Here is a 20,566-nt window from a genome sequence, read left to right on the forward strand (position 1 = left end):
TGTCTCTCTTCTCCTCCTAATATGTGTATATGGAGATGTCTTTATAGCAAAAAACAAACAAAACCTCCTAATTGCTTCAAACTCCATGGCCAACATCAGAGCAGGCATCGTATGATTAGCTAAACAAACGCCATCCCTTTCGCCTGCAAATGATTTCCTATTACAAACACATGTTGGAGATGAATCGTTCCCTTCGTTCGACTCTCGGAGAGGACATTTCAGACAAGTTCCCCCTCCTGTTTTCCATTTGGCTGTTTAATTGTCTCAGTGCTGTCAACAGACTATCAGGGTAATTAGCCATGACTGCACAACAACACAATCAGACAGACAGGAATGAACTGCAGCCTCCAAACATGATACTCGGAGAGGGGAAAGGGATGGGACGCGCACATATCTATGTGCAGCCAATACACCATTGCCCTGAGTACACAGCTCCATGCCACACATTATATTTCTTCCACCAACCATAACCTTCCACCCACCTCCTTCTTAATCCCTCTTACAACTCTCTTTGCCTCCCTCACACATTCACATGGTTACAAAAAACTCCCCCCCAAAACCTCATTTCCTCTGCGCCTGCAGCAATGGGAGCAGTGTTAATTGTGAGAAGGTGGGGAGTGAGAGCGAGCGTGCCTTTTGTGCGAGCGTGTCGGTCTGTGGGAACATGAACTCTGAAAGGTGTGTGCAAATCCCCGCAGATGAATGCGTTTCTATACGCGCGGGTCTAAATGTTTCATTCAAGTTGTGCAGGCGCACCTTCTCTTCGGTGCCAGTCTGGGCGCAGCTCCAGGGTTTCCTGCACCACCTGGGCATCGCCGAGTCCTGTCACCAGGTCCCAGCTGGGGAGTCTTTCCTCTCGCCCCTCGTGGTGCATACAGCATGTTTGTGTCTGCGAGCAAGCCAGGAGCAAACACCATTGTCTTTTCACCTCTTTTTAGAACCTGCGCACGACCTCCCAAACGTGCTCTGACTCCATGTTATCTAATGCGAATGTGGAGATTCTTCTTCTTGACAAAAAGGAATTAAGCGAGTGGGGAGCAAATTCGATAAAACAGACCCCATTAAGTAGCCAATGAGGCTCTCTGAGCCCACTGCTTAGACCTCACACACACGATTAGTTGTTCAGGCCGTGGCACATTTAAAAGTACCTTGACTCAAAGGTCATCTACCTCCATTGAGCAGAACTAATATTAGATTAGCTCTGTGTGACTTTGTGAGCAAAAAAAGGGGGCATTTTGAAGTGGATAAAGGAGAGATTTTCTTGACTTTCCAGACTCTTATTTGGATCGAAATTCCAGGTTTATACTTTGTTCTGAAATGTTAAAAAATGGGAATTAAGGGAGGTGAATTTACTGAAGAATAAGGCGAATTTCTGTGCAAAAAAATTAATGATTATTAAATCAGACTGGACCTACAATACCCATGATGCTTTTTGGCAAAACATCTTTAGTCATCAACTCACCGGTAATTTACTGCAGCTGTTATAATGTATATTTATTTGGTTCTTTTTCATCATACCTACCCGTGCTGAGATGAAAAATTTAAATCATGACTTAGACAACCAATGATCTGTGAAGTGGCCAGGAAATGCTCTAGGTAAAGAAAAAGGAAATTAGAGGGGCTTAGGTGGTTCACTGAATGATGCACTGTTCTTTGTGTGTTTTTTGTAAAAGTGCCTCCAGACAACATTTGTTGTGAATTGGCACTATATAAATAAATCTAAATTGAATTGAATTATAGTTACTTGCACACAAGTAATTCCAAGGATCCCACAGTGGCTGAAAACAAAGAGATTTTAAAATAAATACACAGTAAAAATATAAAACATAGACTCTACAATATCTAGCTGCAGCTCTTTTATGGTTTGGGTGTAGCAACTTCAAACAACCATTTCCAGCTTGTTTTTGCAAGAATGAAAGTCCTTCCTGTCATACCAATGAGGTACCCACAGTTTTCCTTTTCCAAATGCTTCAGAAGTTCCATAACATACAACATTTGTAAGATGTATTCCCCATTAAAGAGAAATACCATCAGTCATCTGCATAGGCTTTAATGGAAATCCAATGTTTCCTATGAGTTAAGCTCAAAGGATGAAAATAAAAGAGGCCATGCCTTAAAAAAAATGGTTCTGAGCAAGGCATGAAATCACCTATACCAGATGTCTTGAAGATAAGATTGAAACCAGCCCAGAGCTGCACTTTTAATGTCCACACAATGATCCAGATGTGAAACAAGGACTCTAATCTGCAGTATGAAACACAGAAGTTACTTATATTAGTATAAGAATAATGTTTCAAAGAAGTTTAAAATCTAATCTAAAACTACACCAGCAAACCCTTACTGATTGAACAGGAATTAACTTGAATAAAAACACCAGAAAGTTCTCACTTTCCTCCATTTTTTCCTACATCATACAGACATGTTAAAAAGTAGATTTTAGAGAGTTTTCTTTAAATAAATATGGCAACATATAATCTATGAGACAATCACATTTTTTGGGTTTAACAAAATGCACAGAAAATGCAAAAATAGTCTCCTGTTTTCATCAGAAAGCATTTTCACCAATTCCCCCTTTGACTGGTCATGGATTAAAGCAATAGAAAACTGACATTTTAAATGTTTTTTTTTTTTTACCTTGTGCTAGTCAATGCATCCTCCTGATGCCGCTCTGGGCAACTGCCCTTTGGCCCTTTTCTAGGAAAGAAAGAAAACCTTCGCAGCTGACTTCTGTTCATTATCCTGAAGACTTTTCTTCGACTTGCTTAGAGTCTACATGATAAATTCAGTTGATTGTGCATAATTTGGAATGAAACACTCCATCACACACTATACAAAGAACCAGTTGACTGTAAATAACAGTCAAAAACTGAAAAGGTAAAGCTGTAGTTTGTATATTCTGACAAATATTCACTTATTGCTTGAGGGAAGCAGCAGATGAATGCTGAAAAATAAAAATATGCTAAGTTTTCTATATGTTGGTCTATGCTGGGCATATTAAAGAGGGAACTTCATCTGCTGAGAATAATAACGCTCGCCTAGCAGACACAATAAATTTACTAATGACTGTGATATTAAACTTCAGCTTGGAGCCTGACGAGGAGGATTCTGAACATCTATCCATCTCACAAATCAATAATAGATATAATTCACATAATATTAGATTAACAAATGTATAACATGTTGACAAATGCAGACCAAATTACAGTGTCACACTTCGAATGAGTTTTAGGAATAAACTTAATAACCGTAGAACAAATGAAACCTTAAAAAAGTTGAATAAACGTCGTGTCCTTGCTGCTCCGTGCGTCTGAAACTGTCCTCACAATGACATTTTCTCTCTAAATGAAAACAGAACGATGCACCAAAGCTTCTACTATGGAAACAATTTTCTCGAGCATTCACGTAGGGGTCACCGGAGCGCTGTGTTCGGGAACACTCAGAGGTCGAAACAATACACCCGGCCCTGGAACAATAAAGCCGGTGGCCTCGGGCGCCCCACACAAACTTTCACCGCTCCGCTCCACACCTTCCTTCGCCCCAAGGTTGAAACTGTAAACCTAATCACAGGGTCTCTGTGGATTCAACGCTTCTGCATTCAAGCAGCCTAATTTCTCCACACCGTTCTACCTCGGGGGTGTTTGTGGGGATGTTTGTATACAAGCAGATTCTCCCTTTCCTTCTGTCTCTGCATGTGCTGTGGCTGTGCATGTGTTTTTTTGGCTTTTGTTTTTTTTTTTTCCAATCTCCCACTCTTTTGTGAAGATTTGTGCAGTAGCCACGAAGTAAACTGCTAAAGCGAGTGTTAAAATAATGAACGTGTCTCTTCTTTTGAAAAAAGCTGCCGCAGGATGCAGCAGAAACGAGGCCGGAATATATTCAAATGTAAAAATAATTACTCTTTGGTCATTCTCACCCATTGTGATTCAATGAGAAAAAAAAAATATTACGAATGAGTGGCTCACATAATAGGCTGTAAAGTTTAAATTTGATCAGGATAATAACGATAATAAGACAGAAAAATGTATCTTAATGCAGCTCATTTTTAAAAGCCCTTCCACAGTGACCCAAAAATAAAAGGCCTTTTCATGCTTTTTGTGTTTAAAGCTCCCAACAGTTTTTGCTTTAGTAATTTATTTTAACGTCCTTCTTTTTGTCTTCATTCTGATTTTTTTTCCATTTTACAAGCCACTGACTCAAGTTCCTGACCTGATATTTCTTGTAATATACTGAAATTATGAAAAGGAATTTTGAAATGGTGTAAAAGTTAAAAACGGAAATAAGTCTTGGATGATGGTGAAACTTTAATACAGACAAGTAAAACAGGCCTATTGAGTCTTTTATGTCATCCACTCAAATTTGCAAAATTGATTTAATTTAGCACAAATGATCTGCTTATGGTCATCATAAACTGATCTAGAGCCAGACTTTGACTGGGTCTCTCTGAAACCCTGTGATTTGTTGAGTTTTGGCCGTTCAGAGCCGTAATAGCTGGTGAGTTTTGGCTCATTGATCCGCATCATTGATATTCTCCTTCAGCATTGTCCAGCAGAGAGCAGAATCCATTGTTTAACACATTAAGGGCAGCTGACCAGATCCTGAAGCAGCACAGATCAAAACACTGCTGTTATTGAATTAGATGTTGCTAATTCAATGTTGTCGTCTCTGCACTCTCGGAATAGTTTTGTGAGGTTCTATAAAGTTTTCTACATTTGGTTCGTTAAAATCCTGGAAACTGTTTAGCAGCACTTTCAACACTGATAGGTGTGTTGCTTTTTGAGATCTTTCTGCCTATTTCATGTTGTCAGACAGGTTCTTCTGATCTGTATATGTAGCTCTACAAGGTAAGCTGTATTCAGGACCGGGTATTTTTTGTAATGTAAAATTTAAGCCCCCCCCAAAAACAAAACTTTACCAAGAATGATAAAATATTTTTTAAAATTTAATTAACTTTATTTACAATGTAATCCAAAATTACAACTGCATTTAGTTTTAGTCTAACATTTTTATGTTGCACTAAAAATAGTTGCTCCATTTCTATGCTAAAGTAAAACAATGTGTCGCGATCAAAGAGTGTTTTAGTTTCAAGTTTCATTTGCATTTGTGCTTTGATCACTTCATTGTTATTTATGCTTGAGTTCATTCTTATTGTTTAACGAGTTTTGCCACACTTAGTTTTATTAGTATTGCTTTAAAGGTCTTGCCATATGTAATTATTCCTTTGTATTTTGTTTGCTCTTTTATTTTTGCTCTTAGTTGTCTTAAATTATATGTCAGGCTTTTTTTCTCTTTTTGTTGTAGAACCTTTGATCCAGCCTGCCCAACCCAGACCCATCCATCCATCTGCACCAATCATTGAGTGAAAAGAGAGGCACCCTCAGAGTAAACATATCTATGTATATTTGTGGGCATTGTAGAGATCCCACATGCCCAGTGGATTCATTGTCCCTCTGTGCAGAAAGACCCCAGGTCAGGATTTGACCTCAGGACACTGTTGCTGCAGCATTCCTACCAACCAACCAACAGTACAGCTCACCGCGCCATGCATCAGTCTAATTTCTTGATTGTTTCTGAAAAATAGATTTCCTATTACAGCGCAACTGCCTTTCGATCAAATGAACAATACAGCAAGAGAAATAGTGCTGCAGAGTACTGACATTTTCTTAAATCAATTGGTAATGCAGTGCATTAAAAGACAAAATTAGTATAATTCTTCAAAGACTGAAGTAAAATATTATTCAGGTTGATGCTTGTAAAATCACCTTCCAGTCAATGAACCTCATCCTGGTTTGCGGTGCCATCTAAAAACAAGCGGAGAGGAAAAATGAGCATGAAGATCAATGTTACAGGTGTCACTGAATGATGTAACTGGCAGTCATCATCATTGGGGATGAAAGGAAACATTACAGCAGAACGCGGGTAGCATTGTAGGAATAAAAAGCTGAGAATAAGAAAGATATACAACAAGGGATATGAAAGATAAAAGCAGTTCTCACCACATCAACGGCATAAATCAATGAGGACTTCATTTAGTTTTTTTTCAACATAATCTGAATTATTGCATATCTGGGCCATGCTATGCTGCCATCATACACCGTGGCAGTCAGGAGACTTGGGATCATCTTCTGAGGAGTTTATTATTCTGGTTCCACACACTCTTTGCTCCGTTGCTTTGTTTTTTCATCTGCGAGCCGGCGTGCTTGAAGGACTGCTGTTTACTGTCAGATGCTGTGTGAGTTCGTCAGACTCTGCAGAGGGATCAATTAATCATGTGCATTGTTGTTATGTGCTACATAAGAGTCAGTCTTATGTAATCTCTTCTTCTTTGTTCGTCGCTCACTGTTTTACATTCTTCCGTCTGGCTGCTGAGGTCTGCTCAGACGCTCTGCTGACGTTGAACCTTTAGTGGCATTCGACTCGTGTTTCATGTAAGGAAAAGTTATCTGAAAAAAAAAGGTGCTAAATTTGAATCAAGTCCAATGTGAGCACAGCCTCTATAGAAACTCTAGACTTTTCTTTAGAGAATATTTACATTTTACAATAAATATACTTCATCCTGCTTTGTATATATTTGCATAAAAATGTGTTTTTATCCCAGCAGCCCACATTGAAATCCATATTTTCTGGGAAGCAATACATAAATATACCAGAATGAGCAGTGTGTGTTTGTGTCTGTGTAATAGGTTCGGTGAGTCAGCAGGGGTCCCATGAGGCTGATTAGTGGACCCTACTAAATGTCATTAGAACATAATGAAAAAGCAGTCCTGCTACTAATGCATAATAAAGCAAATAGGCCGTTACATTACCACAGTATGCAGACTACGCCTGTTGGCACGTCGGCACTTCGCTGGTCAGAGAACATATGCGGCTCTTCATCAAATGTTGGAGGGGAATAGATGACTGGAGCAGACGCAGAGTGGCCAGTTTGCCAACATGAAGGGAGAAAGAAAGGCAACACTGAGGCGGATGTTGAAAATAGGTACAGACAGACCCCTGTGGTTGTAGCTATGTTACTGTGTGTGTGTGTGTGTGGGCTGGGGTGTGTGTGTGTGTGTGTGTGGGGGTGTGTGTGACCGGAATAGGAATGTACATGTTCCTGCTTCTCCGGCTCAATCCTTGTTTGTACATTGTTAGTAACGATTAAAACGTTAATTTATCCCCTTGTACATTACACGATCATGACTGAAACAACAAATAACTAGAAAATAGAGCAAATACCATTGCTTCCGTCGATCATAATGGACAAGAGTCATATCCTCGACTCCAACGTCTCTCTTTGGTTGGCTTTCTTTGATGAGACGTAGATTTAAAGAGGAGCGGCAAAAGCAAACGAGGTGGATTAGCAGTGTTGCAAACAACTGATGGTGTCATCCAAAACATGTCATCTCTGCTGTCCTGACATTGAGCTATATCATTTTATTTATTTATTTTTTTACCCAAGTTGGTTAAATAAATGAGATAATACAAATGTAATCAGACATTGTTACTCCTTTGTGGTGATCAAAGGGATATGATTTAAATAAATTAAATCAAAAATTATACATAACCCTGACAGATTTAGACGTGCAATTTACTTTTATTCAACCAAGAAGTTTATTTCTGATATGCAGCTCTAACCACAGATTCTCCATCAGTTTCAACTCAAGGGTCTGGCTGAGTTGCTACAAAATGTCAACATTATCTCCAGTTCAAAGAAACAACCAGGTCCGTCGGACAGTCAGGTTCCAGGTCCATCACAGGGGCAATTTAAAAAAAATCTAAAATGCATATTTTTATCAGTAGGATGAAGAATCCTCACATTCAGAGCTAGAACATTCAAAGCCCATGCTTTGAATGTCTTTCTGGTTCTTCCAGTACCTAATATCATGCTGCAAGGCCATCATGCAGTTGCGTCGACAAGCTTTTAATGAAAGGATTCAAAACACAACTGACTCCTGTTTAACTATGAAGGTGTTTTTTTTTTTTTTTTTTTTTTTTTTTATTGCACGTTTATCTCCAGTTTATTCTATTATCAGTGGCAAAAAGCAAAAGGAGTGTTTCCACTCAGTTCAGTCATTGATGCAGTGATCACAGTGAGGGAAGAAGTAATATCTGTCAGTCTTGGCATCGCTTAACTGCAGCAGCCTTGACTTCGCTACTGACTTTGTTAGATTTATTACGCTGTGCTTCGTAATAAGCACTTGTGTCTTCTGTGTGATGGTGTGTGTGTGTCTTGCTGTAAGTTCTTATGAGGTGCTCTGTGAAGTGCAGAGACTAGTTGCCCATTATGCCAGCTGTTAAATGTAAGAAGCGTGCAGTAAAAAAAGAAAAAGCGGTGGTTCTGCAACACTAAACAGCTGCCTGTCTTTCTTCTCTTTGACAGGGACCCACAGTGAAGGGCAAACGGAGAAGCGTGCGTAATCCGCTCTCCCTCTCCCCGTCTGTTTCTGTCACAGCATCGTCTCTTCCTCTTTGAGTCTCGCACTGATTGAATATTTACTCTCATTTAATGCTACTGTCCAAAAGACGACAGGCGGCAGATTCACATACTGCCAAGCGCACGTATCTGCACACACAGCCTGGTCTACCCATTTAATTAGGCGCTCTATGAATAATTCAGTTTGAGCCTCTGGGCTGAAGATAATTATAACGATCAGGATAATAATGTTTATTTTGCTTTTTATTGTATTAAGATATCAATATCTCTGCAGTGCAGCGCGGACAGTTTGCAACTGCAGTCCCACTGCCTGAAGCAGCACAAAAATCCGAGAGCAAAATTCGTGTGTTCGACGCTAACTTTAAGAGTTGTTAATCTTTGTATTATTATTTTTTTTTCTCAATAAAAGCACGGATTTACTCGACATATCACAAAGTGTTGTGTAATTGGAAACTGGAATGAAAATGCTACTTGGTTCTTTACATTTTTTCACAAATATAAATTTAAATAGTTTGCCATGAGTTTGTCGATCTTCTCCGGTGTCACAAGACTATTTTCTATCTGCAGAGCAGAGCTTTCTCCGTCACATCATGAAGACTCTCAATGGGTTCTGGTCTCTTTGGGGGCTGAGCCATTTGTGAAAACAATCCCTTGTGCTCCTTGAACTTCCCGTTCACTATGTGAGACCAATGAACCTGGTCATTCAGCTGACTTCATAATGTTGCCCTGACCATTTACAGAGAGCCCAGATCTGCTCTCTGCAAATAGATCAATAGATCTGCCCCACAATCCTGTATTGTAGTCACCTGATCTGCATCTCTTCCTGACGCATCCGTCACTCTGGAGGAGTTTCTATGTAGTCAGTGAAAACAAATTAATCTCATATCATTGATTTTTTTTGTACATACGAAGACGATTCATGTATTTTCTTTCGACTTCAAAGTTATAACCTCCTTTGCGTTTAGACTACATAAAATCCCAATAAAATCCATTGAAACTTTGTGGTTGTTATATGATGGTTATGGACATAAAGCACTTCTTCTAAAAGGAGGCTCCACAGGCCAAAGACTGTGATTATCTTAAACCAATGACGTTAAAATGATCACTCTTTTCACTCTCTGTGGAAAAACAAGACCCTCTAATCCTCAATTTAGAGAATCAATAATATAATGTAATTACAGTTTAGCTCACTGGGCACAGCAGCTGGTCATCATCCTATGTGTCTCCTGTAAAAAATTCTGATTAGTCAATGATTGTCTATTCTTTTCTGGGCATATGGAATCAGCAGCCTATTCGCCACCACTGTATAGTCATTGATTAACCCGGGCAACAGATGGGGGAGCAGTGATTGGGTCGTATTGTAAGGCCTGCACTTTGGCATCTTGCAACACACTGGGTAGCCTTTCCTAAATGGCAGCAATTTGCTATTCTATCTGGAGATTATTGCAAATCTCTATTTTTTTATTCTTTAGCTGAGAGGTTTGGAGAAATGAAATGAAACTGAGCTATTACTTTGAATTTACTAGCGCTGTCTTTTAACTGATGTCTTGGCTCATTTATTCATCCATTAGTAATTAGGGGACTGATGCTTTTGAAAGCAGAAATTGTCTGGAGAATGTCATGACCCCCAGAGTCCATAGTTCCCTCCCTCAGTTATTTTTTTCCCCTCCGGCACTTTCTGGCTCTTTGTTTTGCTCTTTTACTCCCAATCCAGCTGTTCTTCTGAACATACACCCTGACTAAACCGCCATGCATTATCATAATTAGCAACATTTAGAAACTTGGTGTTTCTCTCTATTGTTTCTCTCAAGTTGCTGTAAACTCTACTATTGGTAAATGGATGGGTGGATGAAGGGATGGATCAACTGGTCAATGGAATGATGGATCTCAAGTTCAATGGATGGGTGAATAGATGGATCTGACAGATGGACGCACACAGACAAACCTATATTGAAAATTGATTCAAAACGAAAATTTCTACTTGCCTAAAAATGATTAGTTTATAATTTATTCCCTTCATCGTCCCCTCAGCTCCAGGGCATCTGTCCAGACTCCCAGGCTCTTTGAGGGGCCGTGCCCACTGACCAACACTCCCTCTGGGCTTCAGTGGCAGAGAAAAGTCCATCTGTGGATCTGGACCTGCAGTAGTGAACTCCAGCAGTCTCTTTGCGGGTGATGGATCGTTCCAGACAGAGTGAGGGATTCTTAGGAGACATGCAGGCATACATACACACACACACACACACACACACAAAGACGCAAACTGAACAACAGATTGACAGATTGTGTGTGCGCGTCTGCCTGTGAAACTTGAGAAACTTTCAAGTGCCTCATGTGTCCCCTCAGTGTCCTCCTCATTTGATTACTTGCCTTAAGGGGACTCTGTAGATCAATAGCTGACGTTGGGAGCTCCCCCAACCGTTCTGCGCTCCAAGAAATAAAAACTCCAGCATGCTCCAAGCTCTGCTGCAGTTCATTCAGACCAAGCCGTCAATCATCCCACCACAGATAGCTTCAGTCTGGACTAAAGTCTCCGAGATGCAAAAGTGTGAGGGGGGTTAAGCTTTTGCGTTATTTTTGTGAGGATGAGGTATTGCTTGTCTGCCCTGTCCATCTGTGATGCGTATGAGGATCAATTAGTTCATGTTCCCATTATCCCTGCCAATAACTCCAATATGGGCTGCTGTATCACCATCAATAACCCCTAAATCAGACTTTTTGGCACTGACTACAAGGAAACAAGCATATTTTACTTGTAGGTCAATCATCGCAAATACTCTCATGCTGGACAATGTCACTACTCATACAGCCATAAACCCATACTGCTTAATATTAGGTTAACCGCCATGCTGAAGGGCATGCTGACATTAGCGAGGAAGGGAAGCATTTTATCATCCAAATTTTCCCATGTGGTCCAGTAATTGGAGCGGCTGGAACAAAAGAACCATTAGTGCAACCACCTGCAGCTTTATAATGTGCAGAAAGGACAAGCTTTTTATGCAGCGCATGTTTAAATAAATACAACGAAGGCTTGTGCTTTAACAGCCTCACAAGTTACATGTGGAGTTAAAAGTTACTCTAACAAAAACATAATGATAACAGCTCTTCAAAACTAAGTTTGTGATATAGGTGTGAAAAAAGTTTTGAGTCATCTCTTGTTTCTTTCATTTAAAGTAATCTCAAAACTTGTGTTAATAAAACCCTAAGCAACAAATTGCCTTCAAAAATCTCTGCTGACTGTTAATGGTGTGCTCTTTATGTTTTTCTTTCAGGAACAGAAAGCCTTAAGGTTCTGATCCCATCCAAAGTCTCCGACTGAAATGGGCTCTGATTGATGTGGTCACATGACATCGCAGTAAAGTTTCGACCTCCCTTTCTCTACATCTGGCCTGGGTCACACAAAGTTCTGAGCAAAGTGCTGTGTGGTTGGTTAGAAGTTTGCTGCATTACTTGAACAGAAAGTCATTGTGCATATTGTGCAACCATGTGATTGCACATCATCTATTTGGCTTTGGTTTAAAGTATGGGAGAGCCTATAACAAACAGAAAAAGTCTTGTTTGCAGTTTGCAATTAGCCTAAAGAGGACATAGCAAACATGTGGAAGAAGTTGCTCTGGGTAGACGACACCAACAATTTACTTTTTTGGCTGAGATACAATTTTTTTCCCATTTGGCTATTGGGGTCTGGTCCGTATCTCCAGCTATCATTGGGTGACACAGGTTCCCAGTCCATCACAGAGACACACAGTAGAAACAACTGACACACACACACACACCTTGGGGAAACCAGTTAACCTGACAGTCGTTCTGGATTGTGGACGGAAAAGACAACCTTCAAATACCAGAAGGGCAACAGTAAACACTGCTTAATGTGTAAATTATGTAATCTGAACTTTCCATTCCATTGCAACTGTAGGTTGCAATGGGATGGATTTGATCAAAGCACATTTTTCAGTTTAAATGGTCCAAGTAGAGAACTATCAAATCCAAATCAGATTCAATTCGGAAATGACTCTTTTTCAGATGTTTTTTCCTAATTCTAGTCTAACTCAGCTTGAGCTTTTGTTCAAAGATGGATGGACAAAACAGGTGATGTTTAGATGTGCAAAGCTGGTATGGGCACACCACAGGAGACTTGCAGCTGGAATTGCAAAGGAAAATGGTTGACCCCGGTGAACTGCAAATGCATGCCTCATGTCATTGTAAATTTACTTGCACTTAATTGTGCTGCTTTGTGTTGGTCTGTCACATGAAATCATCAAAGCCTGCAGCGGAAAAACATGTTTGACTAAATCTAATGGAAAGTCTTTAGACATAACTGTTAAGAAATCTAGAAACTAGCACGCTGTTATTTTCCAGATTATTTCTGCTAAGTCAATCCCAGCTCTGTCACGTCCACGGCCTCTAAAAGCTGAATGAAAGATGGCGGTTCGTCAAATCAGAGGCCGACCTCGGGCTGGAGTGTGTCACAGAGAGGTCAGTCATTCCTAACAGCCATTTCCACTCCCTGCCTCGTTTACTTGTATGAGCCAAATAGAAACAGAGTGTTCGACAAACAGCCTGTCCACCCACCAGCAGATTTTGTTTTCGCCGACAACCTTGTAGACACCTCGACAGCTGCAGTGACCCCCCCTCCCCACACACACACACACGCACACACTCCACTTTACACCAGTAACACGTGCCTAAACCAGCATTGTCACCTTCCCTTGGGGCGCTCAGGGACACAGCCCGCCGCCCACGCCGCTGTCACTCTCCCATAGCTCCGCCCATCAGCTCTTCCCTCCCACGCACACAGAAACACAATAATCGCCCGCCTACTCATGCCAGTTAACCTGCTAATAAGGCTGCCGGGGGTTAAATCAGGTTCTGCTCTCTTGTTCCCTGCTCTCTTTCAGGAAAAAAAAGGTTCATGTGTTGGTTCTTGCTGCCCACGCAGACAGCCTGATGGACTGCTCCACCTAAGAGACTGACTGACTGCGTTACAGACCAGATGATTGACTGGATGAACATGTCGCCTGCTGGGACTGCGTGGGAGCGTGGGATCTTTAAGTGAAATGTGATTACAGGCTGTGAAGGAACGGACGGTCTTATAGGTGTGAAAGACTTGGCCGGAGAATGTAAAAACAAAAATATTTGAATGTGTTTATAGGTCTCTCTATTGTACGGAACATTGTGATGAATTTAGACATCACAATGTCAACATATTCATGTGTTCCTGAGATTCCTGCAACAGGAAAAAAGTCTGGCAGCAGTCAGAGCAAAATGCACTGCTCTGCGTGTAATTTTTTAAAATACCTGCCAGCATGTAACCATTAAATGCAAAATGCAGATTTTTGTTTTACTCTTGTTAGTTTAGTAGTGAAAATGTATAATTATTGAAAACAACTTCATCTTATCAGCAATTATTAGCTAAAAGTGCACAAAATTAAACCATGCATTTCTAATTTTACTTCAGTTCAGTTTGTTTATATAGCTCACATATTTTTTTTATTTTTTATTTTGCAATATTTGGTGTAAAATAATCTTAGTGCTGCCCTCTGTGGGTTGAACGGTGGATACTGCAGTCAAATTTTCCTATTGGTTAAAACGATACAGCTTGGTTGACGTTTATACCACAGTCGTTCATTTGGGTTCAAAGTCATTTCACTCACACACACGACCCCGAGGCGAGTCAGGAGCTGGAACAGGTGACCATGGCGAGAAATGATCAATGGCGTTTCTCACCTTTCACTGTACGATTCGTCTACAATGTGGACAGAGTGGAACGGGTCTCCGTATTGCTCAACTGTGTGAGACTGACTGTGTTGATTGCAGGAGGACAGTTACTGCAAACAGTGCTTTTCTCATCCTGACTGCAGACCATTTAACTCCTTCCAATCACCCCAACATTTGCCCACAAACGTCAGTGTCTTTTGGCTCCGCCCACTTTGGTGGAACGTTTCAAAAAATTGTCTGAGGGCAAAGTTTTTTTCTGAAATAGAGGCAAGAGATGTTTTAAGATATTCCTGCCCCTACACCAGTCCAGATGTAACTTCTATGAAGAGAAAAAAACGTAGCGAGCATAAAGTTAATTGCACCAACAACTGAAAATAATCCACAACCGGAGAGTAGTAGGGGAAAGTAACAAACTGATGACAATTTGAGGACCACTGTTTTAATCTATAGTAAGCAGATTTCTAGGGTTTCTGATTATCTTCACATTTTCTTTGGTCTTTGACTGGTTTCTCACTCATTTTCAGGGCAGTCGATGGTTAAAACTACTTATGTTAGACCTCATAGACTCAAAAGAAATGAAACAGCGTTGCGCTAATAGTTGCTGAAAAACTGAAGGATGTTGCAGCTTTCAGGTCTTTAATGGATTGTTCCCATATTTGCTTAAAGATTTAACTTTCAGAATCTCAGTTTAAATAGTTTTGACTCATTCTTTTGTCTTTTATTTGTTCTCACGTTTCCTCGTTCTCTGTGATGCCTTTATGGGTAGATGCAGGGACTTGATAGACAATAAGCAGCAAAGCTCCCTCAGTCCTCATAAAAAGCCTCAGAAAACATGACAAGACTGCTTTGAAAAATAACAACAAAGTCTGAAAGCTTGAATTTTAAACCCCAGTAAACTCAACTCTCAATGTTTTCTAAATCCCCAAATGTTGGCAGACTGGTTTCACTCCTTTGCTAGGAGTGGCGTTAGAGAGAGAACTGTCAGCAGAACTGAACAGATCCATGAAGAAGAAGCAGTTAATTTACTTAATATTCCTCACACTAAATACTCCTCACACCTCTTGTTCTCAGACCGCGCTCAGGACTGAAAGTAACAATTAACGGCAAATTGAAGTTTATTGTCTCTGTCACAGACCTGATGGACAGTTATTTCAGCGCCAATTGATATGCATCACCTCTCTTGCCTTTCTGCTACTCATATCAGTCTGTCCGTGATGATCATCTATTGTGAGTGCGGCAGCAACCTGAACACTTCACTGCACAGCTGTTTCTCCCAGACTGAATATATTAATAGTTCATAAATAAGCAAATAAATTAAAAAAAAACTGATGGGAGGAGAAAATGGGAGGAGAGGAGTGGAGGCAGGAAAAAAAGTTTCTCATCAGAAAAATTTAATTTCTCACTCTGACACCCACGAGAACTGTGGGAGGGAGGCGTGGGCGGCGGGTAATGGGTGTGGGTGGGGTTTTAGTTTTACATATGTGTGTGTTTGCAAACAGTAGGGATTCATTTTCAGCCTTTTTTTTAATCACATTTTCCTCAACACTGACATGTTTCCATTTTTATTAGGGTTCTTTCTCTTTCCCCGAGACCCACATTTGACAAACACTTGAGCCTTTTGTTGAACAGAAACATTGACAGTCATTACATGGAGCCCTGATGTTGGTGTCAGTATAATGTTAGTATTGTTTATCGATGCATCGATTACTGGCAGTCAATTTGTCCCTAAATACATGTCCCACATTTCACCTCAAAGACCTTGACAGCATGTCAAGTGGAGCAGCTAACAAGGTAACATGGAAGGTAAAGGAAGGCTTATTTTTGGTGCTTCACTGTAATTTAAACCTCCATTTACTGAGTCAAGTTTCACATTGAGCTGCAAATTTGAGCACAAGCTTGTTACTTTACCACCTATATAGATATTGGTTCAATTTCTCTTAAAAAAAAATGTTCTTTTTACAATCCAGCATCAGAAAAATTTAACCCTTTTTTTGAGTAAGACTTTTTGGTCTAAATTCTGATGCAAATGTTTTAGTGCACTTGAAATAAGACAAAACTAACTTACAATCAACTTTTCAACAAACTAAGTTTGTTTTAAGTCAACAATTTCTGAATATTGATGAAAAATTAGTTTTTTTGTTGAATTATTTCACTTATAGCCAGACATTTTTTCCAATTATTATGACTGAAATAATCTACCAATGGAACAAGTACTTTTAAAATTAATATTAAAGAAATATTTACCTAAAACTAGCTCCTATGTCTTGCTGAATAGTTATTTGTAAGTTAGCTTAGTCTTATTTCAAGTGTGCTGAGATATTTGCACTAGAAACTAGATCAAAGATAGATGGCAAGATTTTATTAGTTTTTGTGTAACATAGTTAATATTGCACAGAATTTTAATAAATCCAACATTTTTGTTTCGTACAAAAGTAAAGATGCTACGCTAATTTCAACTATAAAAAAATGTAATAAGATATGTGTGGTTGTACTTTATCCTCAAAGTTGATCAGACTGTCTGGGAACAGAATCAGAATTTTTTTAACTTCTTAACAACAATTAGAAATACTACATGTACTTACTCTATGTGAAAGTTGCTTGCCAGTTAAATGAGCCGTCAGTCAACACATTTCTCTAAAAAGGTCTGATCAGAATGAAGCTGTACAAGAGCCACGTTTTTATTTTTAAATTAAATACAGCGTTTTGATTGCACTGGTGAGTTTTTGCTTATTGGTCACGTCTAATCAAATGTGAACTGAGTTATATGGAATAGCATGGGAACAAACAGAACTCAACTGAAAGAAAATGAACCAACTCAGATTCTATACACCTGGACAGAAAGCAACCCATCTGGGATGCTTACTCATAAGAAATTCAAATTCAATTCAATTTCTTTTAGCTCTGACGTCAAAGTAGGTCAGTTCATGTGTCAAAGTGTGGCTTAGGGAACATTTACAGCCCTCTAATTTTTTTTTAATATTATTCCTACAATTTCAGGAAGGATGCACATCAATCTAATAGATACTTGTTTTCTTTTATATCTTTCAGGATAGCAATATATTTGATTTAATACAACTGTTTCGACCTGCAAGTTCTTTCACCCCGATAATGATTTGCCCCTGATTACAGAAGGTTTTAACACTGAGTGAGATGACAGAAGATATTCCATCATTTGCGCAATGCTCTTTCAACTTTCAATGTATGAAACAGAAACAGAGGTGGTTCTTAGCAATTTCCAGATGAAAATCACTAAGAACAGTGTGGGCAGCATGGGAAAGAAAAAAGCAAACATTCTCTTTAAAACAGTCGATGTGGGCTGTATAGAAATGTAAACATATCTGCTCAGTTGAAGGGTTGTAACCTGCTGAGCCGAGAGCGGAAACATGTCTTCTCTGTGACAGCGGTGATGTTTCGTGCCGAGCGTGGAATGAACACCCAGCAAGGATCAAATGAGGGCCGGCTTTTCATTTAATGACTAAACCTTAAAACCGTCCACCTCACTTAGTTTGTAATGTCCATAACTGTTTCTGACTGTAAAGCTGTCACAGGCCTTGTGTTGACTGCATAAAAACAGAGAAAATTAAGATAAATTTCTGCTCTACCGTCTAAGTCTTTTTTTTTAATATATTTTATCTTCCAGACACAGAAGCATATTTGTGCAAATGAGGCTGGTTGGTAAGAAAACTGCGACATCCAACATCATTTCTGACTTTTTCTGCTGAACCCTCTGAGGTCATGTTTGAGAGAAATTTTCCTGAACCTCAGTACAAAACTCCTGCTCACTGTTTCATCGCGTGTTCCTTCCTGGTACTGAAACAGAGGCTCTTTACTGCCTGAATAGCTTTAAACAAAAAGTTAAATAGCTTTAGAATCTGCAGCCAAATAAGAAGTTGATCTACAGTTTTATATCTGGGTGAAGAACAAATGAAAAAACTCATCTCTGAGGAGAATTGAAGGGAAAATATCGTCAAGTTTTAGAGGCATAAAATACTAAAAATATAAAGCAGGAACAAATTGTACTCTGTCTGCCTTTCTGTAGTTTTCCATAGAAGATAAATCACTTTGAAAGTACTTGATGGCAACAAAACGCATTTGAAAGAATCACTCCTAAAAGTAGGAAATGAGGACTATATAAGGATGATGACTAGCATCTGATTAAGTATTGTTGCAAATCGGATTGTTTAATTGCTAATAAAATACTTTTTCCAACTGAAATATGTAAAATGCTTTGTTGTCTTGAGCTGTTTTTAGTTTTTACGTTTCCTCCTCCAGTAGAAAATGTTGGCTGATCCCTGCAGATCTTCAAATGCCCATCGTACGTGTTAGCAGTATTTCAACTTAGCCTAGAACTGCCACATGTTTAGCTTTAGCTTGAAGTTACAATTAAGGCCAAAGATACAGGCTGAAGTGAGAAACCTGTCAACAGATTTAATGGCGTATGAAGTGCGACAGACTGTTGGACAATTATCAAACTTCTGCGCAAGACATGGACTGGTTCTGTGGAGCAAAATGAGGCTTGCGTATCAGCGAGCTCCATGGCTCGCTGATACAAAGCAGAGTATTCTGGTGATACAGATGTTGGCTGGAATGTGATAAGACAAGTCTGTGTACATCAGAGTAGAAAGGCTGGTTAGAGATGGAGCAGTAGAAACATTTCTTCTGAATCCTGCCAAACCTGCCAAGTTATGAGTTGAAGTTTTTATTGAAAGCTGTCCTTTACCACTGTGGTGAATTGCAAACAGACTCCGCTCACAAAAGAACCGTCTTAAATCCTTGGGCATGGTTCCTGTTTTTAAGGCCTTAGGTCACTGCTCTCTTGTTTCAGTATTTCTCATGTCTTTTTCATCCTCCTTCCTGGACAAATTACCATATGAACCTTCACATTATGAACTAAAAGATGTGGATTTTTGTGACTACTAATGTTGTCTTGCATTGTGTTGTGCCATAGTTTGATATTAAAAATCTAACATTACCAACATTACCAGTTTTTTTTAGCTGCCTTCTACTCAGCTTTCTTTTGATATTTCTTTCAAACATTTACATTATTCACATTCAGTAAATATGAATAAAACTATTGTGAGCTAAAAGTCTAAACACAAATGAAAGGTACAACTTGCTGAAACAATTATACACTGTTTAAATATCATTCCAGCTTTACTATTTATTTTGATGACTTTATATTTTTTAATTTGATCAATTTTAAGTTAAAAACAACTTAATATAATTGTCGTTAGTGTTTTTGCTGTATAAAATGTAAACAAAAATAACTCTCAAAATTACAGTTCCCTTAAAACATGATTATTTGAAAACTCAAAGTTGAGATTTCACCATATGATCTAAAAAGGATAAATATTCTGTTTTTGAAATGACCTGCTGTATTAGATGCTGCCATATAACATATAAATCAGTCATCAGTTTCATGCAGTTTAAGCTCTGAGTCATTTTTGGCACCGTTTGCATTAGCCACCTGCCAAAGCAAGACAGATAGCATAAAGCATAGAGCCATTAATTGGACGTTATTGCTGAAAGAATGAGAAAAAAAATCTCATGCACATTAATAAAGTCTGATGAATTGATCTTTTTTTATAGTGGCTTGACCACTGAATTTCCCAGACATTGTTTTGCTCCACAAAGTTGATAAAGCTTCAGTGACTCCTTGATGTGTTTCATAATTCATGTAAAAACTCAGAAATCTCTTCATGATGTAGGCAGACAGATTTGAAATACAAGCAACCGCCCGGTGAAGAAAAGAGCTGGAATTTGATTCATCAATCTGATTTCAAGCTCTTATCTGAGGTCGGATCAGAGAAGCAGCAGGTCAAAAAGAGAAACCAAGGCAGTTTTCTCCAAGGACACGCTCCGGGACGTCCCAGGGGATCTCAACACATTCCAAGACCAGTGAGGGAAAGCAATCCTGACCCAGAGTTTCCTTCCAGAAAGATGTGTTGAAAACCTCATGAGGCATCATCATCAGATTTCTAGTTCATCTGGACTATTTTTTTTTACTCTACGGGGCCTAAAGACTCACCACAAAACCCTATGTGGTAGAACTCATCACCAAGGCAAAGTTTAATTCAACCATTTTTAGCTGGAATAACCAGCTAATGTTTCGGACGATTATATCCTGTGGTGAAAGGTGAGAGTTGGGCTGTAAGTTGTTGCAGAAAAAGCCTTACTCCATGTATCCAGCTTCGATTCCCCCGATCAAAAGTCACGGGTAAGACGGCAAGAAAACTGGGCTTACATTAATCCACAATTGAGAATTACTCTTTTTATTGTGTCTATAAACAAGGGTCTCATTCATTGTAACTGAACTAATTCATGCTAAACTTGAAGTGATAGAAGATAGTGTTGAAGGAAATGCAGAAGTGATAAGCGTAATGAAAATGAGACGCCCAAAAAAGCTAATTGTTGCTGCTGCTTGGAAATGCTAAC

This window comes from Poeciliopsis prolifica, unplaced genomic scaffold (genome assembly GCF_027474105.1).
Source record: "Poeciliopsis prolifica strain line A6 unplaced genomic scaffold, Auburn_PproV2 SCAFFOLD032, whole genome shotgun sequence".
In the NCBI taxonomy this organism is placed as follows: Eukaryota; Metazoa; Chordata; class Actinopteri; order Cyprinodontiformes; family Poeciliidae; genus Poeciliopsis; species Poeciliopsis prolifica.